Source organism: Monodelphis domestica, chromosome 1 (genome assembly GCF_027887165.1).
Source record: "Monodelphis domestica isolate mMonDom1 chromosome 1, mMonDom1.pri, whole genome shotgun sequence".
In the NCBI taxonomy this organism is placed as follows: Eukaryota; Metazoa; Chordata; class Mammalia; order Didelphimorphia; family Didelphidae; genus Monodelphis; species Monodelphis domestica.
The window spans coordinates 86,442,672-86,451,229 of NC_077227.1; positions in this window are offsets into that span (position 1 = coordinate 86,442,672).

Consider the following 8,558-nt stretch of genomic DNA (forward strand, 5'->3'; position numbering starts at 1 on the left):
TCCTGCCTATCCCTCCTCAGGCCATAGAAAGCCTAGTCAAGAGTTGCATTCATACCCATGAAATTTGAAAAGACCTGAAGGAAGGCTTCTTTGTATGTTGGATAGATCTTCTGTGAGGATATTTGGGAGAATATAGAGCATAATAGCATTATTTATTTTAATTTAATTTTTTTAAACCCATAACCTTCTGTCTTAGAATCAATAATGTGTATTGGTTCTGAGGCGGAAGAGAGGTAAGGGTTAGGCAATGGAGGTTAAGTGACTTGCCTAGGGTCACATAGCTAAGAAGTGTCTAAGGCCATATTTGAACTTAGGATCTCCTGTCTATAGGCCTGATTCTCAATCCACTGGACCACCCAGCTGCCCCTTATAGCATTATGAATAGTTTGTATGGAATACATTACACACATTGATGAAATCATGGATCCATTGAAGTAGATTATTATTGTTTGTCCTATCTTTGAAACTTGCAAATTGATAGCCAGTAAGGCAAACTCATTTATGTTAATGCACCCTAGGGTAGCCAGTGGATCGTGTTATCCCTCCCAACCCTGGATTAAGTTTGCAGAGTGCATGCATGCCCCCCCCCCCCAGGCTTTGGTCCTCAATCCTATGCTAGTTTCAATTTATAAATGGGGGAAACTGAGGCTGAAAGGGTTTAGATAACTTGACAAGGGTCCATAGCTAATACGCGTGAGGCAAGATTTGAACTGGTCTTCCTGATTCTAAGTCTAGCACTTTATCTACTATACTACCTGATTGTATCTATATATGCCCCCTGTGTATGCTTTTTAAAATGCATTAAAAACCCTTATCCTAATGAGGGATCCATAGGTTTCACTTGACTGCCAAAAATGGTCCATGACATGAACAAAGGTTAACAAGGTGTAACCCTTCTGACTCTTGTTTATCATTGATATTTTTTCTGATGGCATGAAGCATCATAATGTTATAGGAGCTCCATAATGAGATTCATAATAACTCGGAAGAGATAGACAAAAAACAATTCTAACAAGCCATATAGAAAAAAAATAACCCACAACTAAATGGAGGAAAAAATTCAAACTGTCCAAATGTATATATAAAACAAATATTCTCTCCATGATACTGTCTTGGAATACTTCAATCTTTAGGAAATCAGAATAGTAAACTAGTGGATGGCAGTAGGCATAAATAAGCTGCAGGATGTTTCCAAAGCTGACCTATACAGAAATGGCATAGGGGATATGATGGAGGAAATGAATGAATGGGAAAGTAAATGAGCCAGTAATATAGTGAGTACAAGGGGGTATAGATGAATAGTTTGAGTAAATGCTGAACTGATTATGAAATATAAGAAAGACCAAGTTATCTAAAAGACAGGTAGCTCCTGGGAGATCTGTGGGAGGATATGGATAATAAATGAGGGGTCAGATGGTTTGTTATCTATGAACCTTTGGAGGGAATAACTCAATAGATGAAATAATAGGTTTATTATAGCATTGCAGAATGCCTCTTTTTCAGGTGCAGAAACTGAGGTAGGGAATAGTTAACTTTTTGAAGATCACACAGTAAAGCTGTAGAGCCAGAACTCACATTTCAGGTATTACATAAAGAAATTCTGCTTTATTCCTCTTAAGTGTTTACCAAAACTTGAACCAGTCTATCAAAGTATCACCAAAAAGAGAGAAGGTTCTTAACTTGAGGTGAATAGAGATGAGTCTTTGGAATCAGTACCATATTTGTGTCATAAAAGGGATTTTGTAAAACTTCTTTGCTTATTTTGTCAAATAGTTTGTTTAGTATTGGGATTAGTTGTTCTTTAAATGTTTGATAGAATTCACTTGTGAATCCATTTGACCCTGGGATTTTTTCTTGGGGACTTCCTTGATGGTTTGTTCAATTTCTTTTTCTGAGATGGGATTATTTAAGTATTCTATTTTCTTTCTTGTTAATCTAGGCCTCTTATATTTTTGTAAATACTCACCCAGTTCACCTAGATTGATATACTTATTGTCATATAATTGGGCAAAATAGTTCTTAATAATTACCTTAATTTCCTCTTCATTAGAAGTAAGGTCTCTCTTTTCATCTTTGATACTGTTAATTTCATTTTCTTCTTTTTTTATTAGATTAATTAATACTTTAGCTATTTATATTTGTTTTTTCAAAGTACCAGCTCCTAGTCTTATTTATTAGTTCAATAGTAGTTTTACTTTTATTAATTTCTCCTTTGATTTTTAGCATTTCCAATTTTGTTTTTGTCTGGGGGTTTTTAATTTGTTCTCTTTCTAGGTTTTTAAGTTTCATTCCCAATTTGTTGACCTCTTCCCTCTATGATTTGTTGATATATACATTCACCGATATAAATTTTCCCCTAAGTACTGCTTAGACTGCTTCCCATAAATTTTGATATGTTGTTTCCTCATTTCCTCATTTTCTTCAGTGAAATCAGCAATTGTTTCTTTGATTTGTTCTTTGACTCACCAGTTTTGAAGAATTAGATTATTTAATTTCCTATTAATTTAAATCTGCTTTTCCATAAGCCCTTATTGATTTTATTGCATTGTCTGAAAAATTGCATTTATTATTTCTGCCTTCCTATATTTGTTTGCAATGTTTTTATGCCCTAGTACATGGTCAATCTTTGTATATGTGCCATGTGCTTATGAAAAGAAGGTATGAATTATCACTTAATTAAAAAAAGTAGTAAAGAACTAGGAATTCAGAAAAACTCACCAATTTATCAAATGTTGATTTCTTAGGCTGGAAATTTAAAAGCTTTCCATGCTTCTATAGTGGTGTATTGCAAGGCAAAGTCTTATCACTACCCTCCTAACTTGAGCTCTATAAGTTCCTGAACTGGGTTTGGGTCTATGAAACACTTCAATTGACTTGCTGTTGATGGGGAAAAAGCTTTTCAGGTTCAGAAAGAAAGAATTGCCAATTCCCCTTTGTTCTAATTTTTCTGTGATAGACGCTACACTGGGCTAGAAGTTGGAACTAAAACCCTGTTACACTTTTGTGAATTAGAACCAGATAATTACTATTTACTTACCTGTTCTTTGCTAATACAAAGATTATTCCTCTCTCTAGAACTACTCCTCCTCCACTTGGAACCCAATCCCTAAGTACAGGTCCCCTCCCAGTCCTCTCTGAATCTCTATCTCAGAACTGGATAAGGAATGACAGAACTAATAACTGGTACCTGTTGCCATAGCCTGATCAAGGTTGAGACCTTCCTGAGTAGGTCTGGGACCTCTTTTTCCCTCGTGTACAATCTGGGTCCTCTTTCATTTGCTATGCACTATAATGTACCCTGAGCAATACACCCTTGATAAATGTCACCCATCCCTAGTGTCTACTGATGTCTCTCTCCTACTAACCTGAGCTAGAAACAAGACACTTTTTTCCCCTTAAATTTCTTTATCAAGATTCAGTCTGGTACATTTTCTAGATCATGGTAGAGAAATTGTGTTGAGGGAAGCTAAGCTATACTTTTCCTCCTATTCCCAACACCAGCCAATACATCAGACAAATTCACTGGTATATGAGATGTTCTTTACTGATTGACCCTTGTCTTACAAAGAAGGGAGAGAGATAAATACTCACATCTCTTCATCTGGACCAAGAGTGAGCATTATAATTCTATAGCTTTCACTTTGGATTCAATATTATTCTTTTCATTTACATTATTCCAGTCATATATAGTTTACCTACTCTGCTTATTTTGCTAAGTTTGTATTAATGTATGTAACACTCCCTTGGCTTCTCTACATCCTTTATAATAGTTATTTTTATGACTTGGTAGGTAAATCCCATTATTTAATTCTTCCCAGGTGATAGGCATCTGTTTTATTTGCCCATTCATCTTTTGATTCCTCACTTTATTGTTCAAAATCAATCAATCATTAGGTACTACTATCTGACAAGCCCTGAGCTGGGTGTTAGGGCAATAAATACAATGAATTAAACAATCCTCATTCACAAAATGCTTATAGTTTAAAGTATATGAGTACATTGAAAAATATCATTGATTACAGCAGTGTGGGAATCCAATCAAATCTATGGACTCTTTTCATAATAATGTTTTTAAATGCAAAAAAAAAAAGATAAAATAGGTAAGCTTTCAAAGAAAACCAGTTATCTTGAAATACAGTGATCTCTTTATTTTAAAATGGTTCTCAGGTTAAGAATCCTTGGGTCACAGGAGGCATTTAATATTTTATATAAACTGGGTCTAAAGATAAATCACAAACTTTATTCAGATAAATATAGTCCGTAAGTTAGTGAGTGTCCATGTTAGTTAGTAATAGTCTCTCGGTAACCGAGGATGACGATTGTCTTTGTGCGCTTTCATCTGTGATGTAGATGAGTGTGCACAAAGACACTTGTGCTTGAAGGAGATTTTAGTGGAAAAGCCGATGCACAGAGACAGTCCCACTCTCTTGGCGTTGGAAGCTTGGGTCCAGTGGCACGAAAAATCATTACACCTGGAGATTTCCTCAGCTGCATTGGATGGCTGTGTTGTCTTTTGTGCTCCAACATGCCCTAAGCACTCCACAGTGCTTTGCTGCGTCGCCCTCTCAGCCGTTGAACCTTCTTATTGGTTTCTTTCATCTGTTCAGCCGAAGCAGTCTTCACATGCTGGGTGAGCAAAGCCTTAGTTCACTAGGGGTCTACGACCCGATGGCTACCATCACAAGGTTTAGCCGGCCTGTCGAAGCTGTTGCCCGGGGTGAGGCCACTGCCACATGCTAGCAGCTACTAGGAGCCACAAATGAGAGCTGAGTGTCAGGTGAGGGTCAGAGGTTGGAGAGCTGCCATAGGAGGGCATGGAAAGCTCTCCATACCAGAGATACTACCCCTCCCTGAACACCCCATACACCCCATGTGTCCATGTGCATCTTTTTTTAATACAGAATTTTTTTAACATAAGAAAACAATGGATATTGTCCCCCCCATTGCTATTTATACCTACCTTCCTTCCTTCCTTCCTTCTTTCCTTCCTTCCTTCCTTCCTTCCTTCCTTCCTTCCTTCCTTCCTTCCTTCCTTCCTTCCTTCCTTCCTTCCTTCCTTCCTTCCTTCCTTCCTTCCTTCCTTCCTTCCTTCCTTCCTTCCTTCCTTCCTTCTTTCCTTCCTTCCTTCCTTCCTTCCTTCCTTCCTTCCTTCCTTCCTTCCTTCCTTCCTTCCTTCCTTCCTTCCTTCCTTCCTTCCTTCCTTCCTTCCTTCCTTCCTTCCTTCCTTCCTTCCTTCCTTCCATGGCTTTCTGGGTACCCCAGAGGCTATTCTTCTTTCTATATGGCTATAATTTATAGTATCCAACTTGGGGGATATACATAGGTAGTCCTTTTCCCCTGCCATTATTTTTAGTTTAAAGCCCTTTTGATTAGATTTTCTAGACACTGGGAAAATACATTTTAAAAAATGCTTATCTTCTATCTTAGAATCAGTACTAAGGGTCATTTCCAAGGCAGAAGAGCAGTAAAGAGCAGGCAAGCAAGGTTAAGTGATTTTCCCAAGGTCACATAGCTAGTAACTTGCATATATATTCTTATAAGCTTTTGTTAAATATACTTCATCTCTAACCACATATCTGTCAGTCTTGCATTATATACTATGATCCAAAAATTTAAATCCTATTTAGCTAAATGTTTACTTCACAAGTTAATTTTTCTGTCTATCTCCCTGACCTTCAATGGGAAAAAGTGAGGAAAACATAACTTGTGACAATATGGACTTCAGTTTCTTGTCCAAGACTTCATAATCATTGGCAATACCTTTTAGGTTCCTACTAGAAGTGTCTTTTGTAGCTATGTGAATCAGTAGAAGGGGATAGTTATCTTCCATTTTGATAAGCTTTGGGATATTCTCTTTGATGTATTAGATGTGTATCCCAGAAAGATGACAAGTTTCTGTAGTGTTATCAGAGCAATAAACAGGTGATTCAGCATGCTTGTGCATGGAATCATCAATTAAAGAACTCTTTTTTCCTATATCTTGTATTACCTGATCTCTAACCTAAGAGCTTCTATGACTTATTCTATCATGCCTGGGTGAACTAAATATTTCTTTTGCCTGAGAGGATCCAGCTTTCTTTTCTTCAGGAAGACCACCAAGTCTCTTTTTTGTCTTTGATTATAAATATATATTTTTCCTTCCCACTTTCCTCCATTTCCTCCTTTTCTGTTCTGCATCATCCTGAAAAGTTCAAGCTTCCCTCCCTTTCCTCAGGTCCCTTTTATAGAGTTGAGAAAGTAAGTAGTCATATAGATTCTGATTTTTTTTAACCATTTGTGCCTTTATTTTTTTGGTTAACTATTTTTGCTTCTTTCAGAGATTTTAAAATTCAGTCCTGAAATGATTTCAGAATTGTATCACCTTTAGCTTGGATTTCTGCAGTGTATAGTTGTCCTACTGCAACTTTACTCATCTTTATCTTCTTTTAGTAGATATTTTTAGTAGTAATAGAAATCTTTAATTTCTACTTTCTCATACAACATATTAGACATTGAAATATTGGAGTCTTAATATATGATAGTTCAGCTTTCTTCTATGATGAAAACAGTTTGTTTTATAAATTCCAACAGAACCACACTATTATTTTGTCTTTTCATGGTCCTCCCAGTTTTTTTTTCTGTTAATGCTTGCTCTTTGGAAAAAAATGCCTTAATTGGGTTCTAGTTCTGTTTTCTGCAGATTTTTTTATTCTACTTCCCAAATGTCGAAGAATATAATATTTTTTTTACCATCTTCTATGATCCTCCATAATGTTTTGTTTATGTTCTCTTGTCTTAGTATTTTTATCATTAGTTTTCTGATGTTTTGTAATCTTTCCCCACCCCCACTCCCTCCTCCCTGATGCAGCAAGCAATATGATATGTTGTGCATATTTTTGCTCATTTTTCTGAAGGGATATGCTCTAGGCTGTCATATTTCTTTTAGCTTGGTTCAAGGATATATTGCTGAGGTGTCTCTTGGTCTCCTTGTTATTGTAGTGTACTGTACTTTGTCAGTTTTACTCTCTTTTGAAGTTGTGATAAACCATGTTAATGCCTTTACTTTTTTGTCTACATCTCATTTTTCAGATTCAACAGCTAAAAATAGGTTGCCTTAGAACTGCATTCTCATGTGGTGGCTTTTTTTTTCTTTAGCTGTTCTTTTACGATACTGATTTTGATCTACCACTTTCTGATCTGACTGTACACAAATTGCTAAATTAAAAATGAGTTCCATATCAGTAACCATTTCCCTGCTATCTATTAAGACAAAGTCAATTTCTTTCAATTTTTTTTGTTTTTGGTAATGAAGTTGTCCTTTCAATATCAGTAAATATGATACTGTCTGACTGTGAGTCGTAAAACACCAAAACCATGGCTGGCTCAAAATAAAAAGAAGAGATGTATAGCTGTCTAGGTAAGCTGTAGCAATTTTACTTCAACCAAAGATTGATGCATGCAAAGACTGATGCAAAGATTCATGCAAGGAATGGTGTAGTAGATATTATCCAGGAAATTTTGATCTGAAAAGGAAAAGGTTCAGTAATATAGCAAGAGCAAGGGATTACAGATGGATATTTCAAGTACTTCATTGGTATCCATGGAATGTTGAAAGACAGATGAAATCTTGAGATTGGACTTCTTTGGGAACATAGATACAAATTACATAGAATGAGAAGATGTGGATACACTGAGACCTTTACCCCTAAAAGGAGTGTCCACATGGAGGGAATCACAAGTCCCTGTGGTCATCATATTTAGTCCTTTCTAACTTCTTCCTACAAAATAATATACAAGATAGATAGCTTAAGATTTCTGAGGTTAAATACTTTTGGCTTCTTTCATGTTTCAATCCTGACCATGTTTCCTATGTATTTTTTGCCATCTTTCCCAGGACCACCTTTCTGTTGAACTCTTTCATTTTTAATGTATTGTTGATTTGGTTCAGAAAGTCTTTTCAAGTTCTTCATAAAATTTCTTTGTATCTTCATCCCCTACAGCAGAATGTGAATCTGAAAGGTTCTCATAGGTTACTTAATACAACCCATATCTTATCTTCCTACAACAGTTCCCAAAAGTTGTCATCTAGTTTGTTTGAAAAACTTTAGTGAAAGCTACCTATATCCAGAGAAAGAACTGTGGGAGTAGAAACACAGAAGAAAAGCAACTGCTTGATCACATGGGTTGATGGGGATATGATTGGGGATGTAGACTTTAAAAGATCACCCTAGTGCAAATATCAATAATATGGAAATAGATCTTGCTCAATGACCCATGTAAAACACAGTGGAATTGAGCATTGGCTATGGGAGGGGGTGGGAGGAGAGAAGGGAAAGAACATGAATCGTGTAACTGAAAAATATTTTAAATCAATTAAAATTTATCAAATCAAAAAAAGAGGAAAAAAAAAAGAAAAACTAGTGAGAGAAAACATATGACATCTTTCAATAGTCCTTTGGTCCTGAACAATTTACTTGTTAGGAGGCTTTTTCTTAAAAACTTAAGAGATGGCCCTCTTTTTCTGAGTTATGAGTTATGTAGGGAGGAATTACTCACAGTTATTGATTTCATCCCTTTGT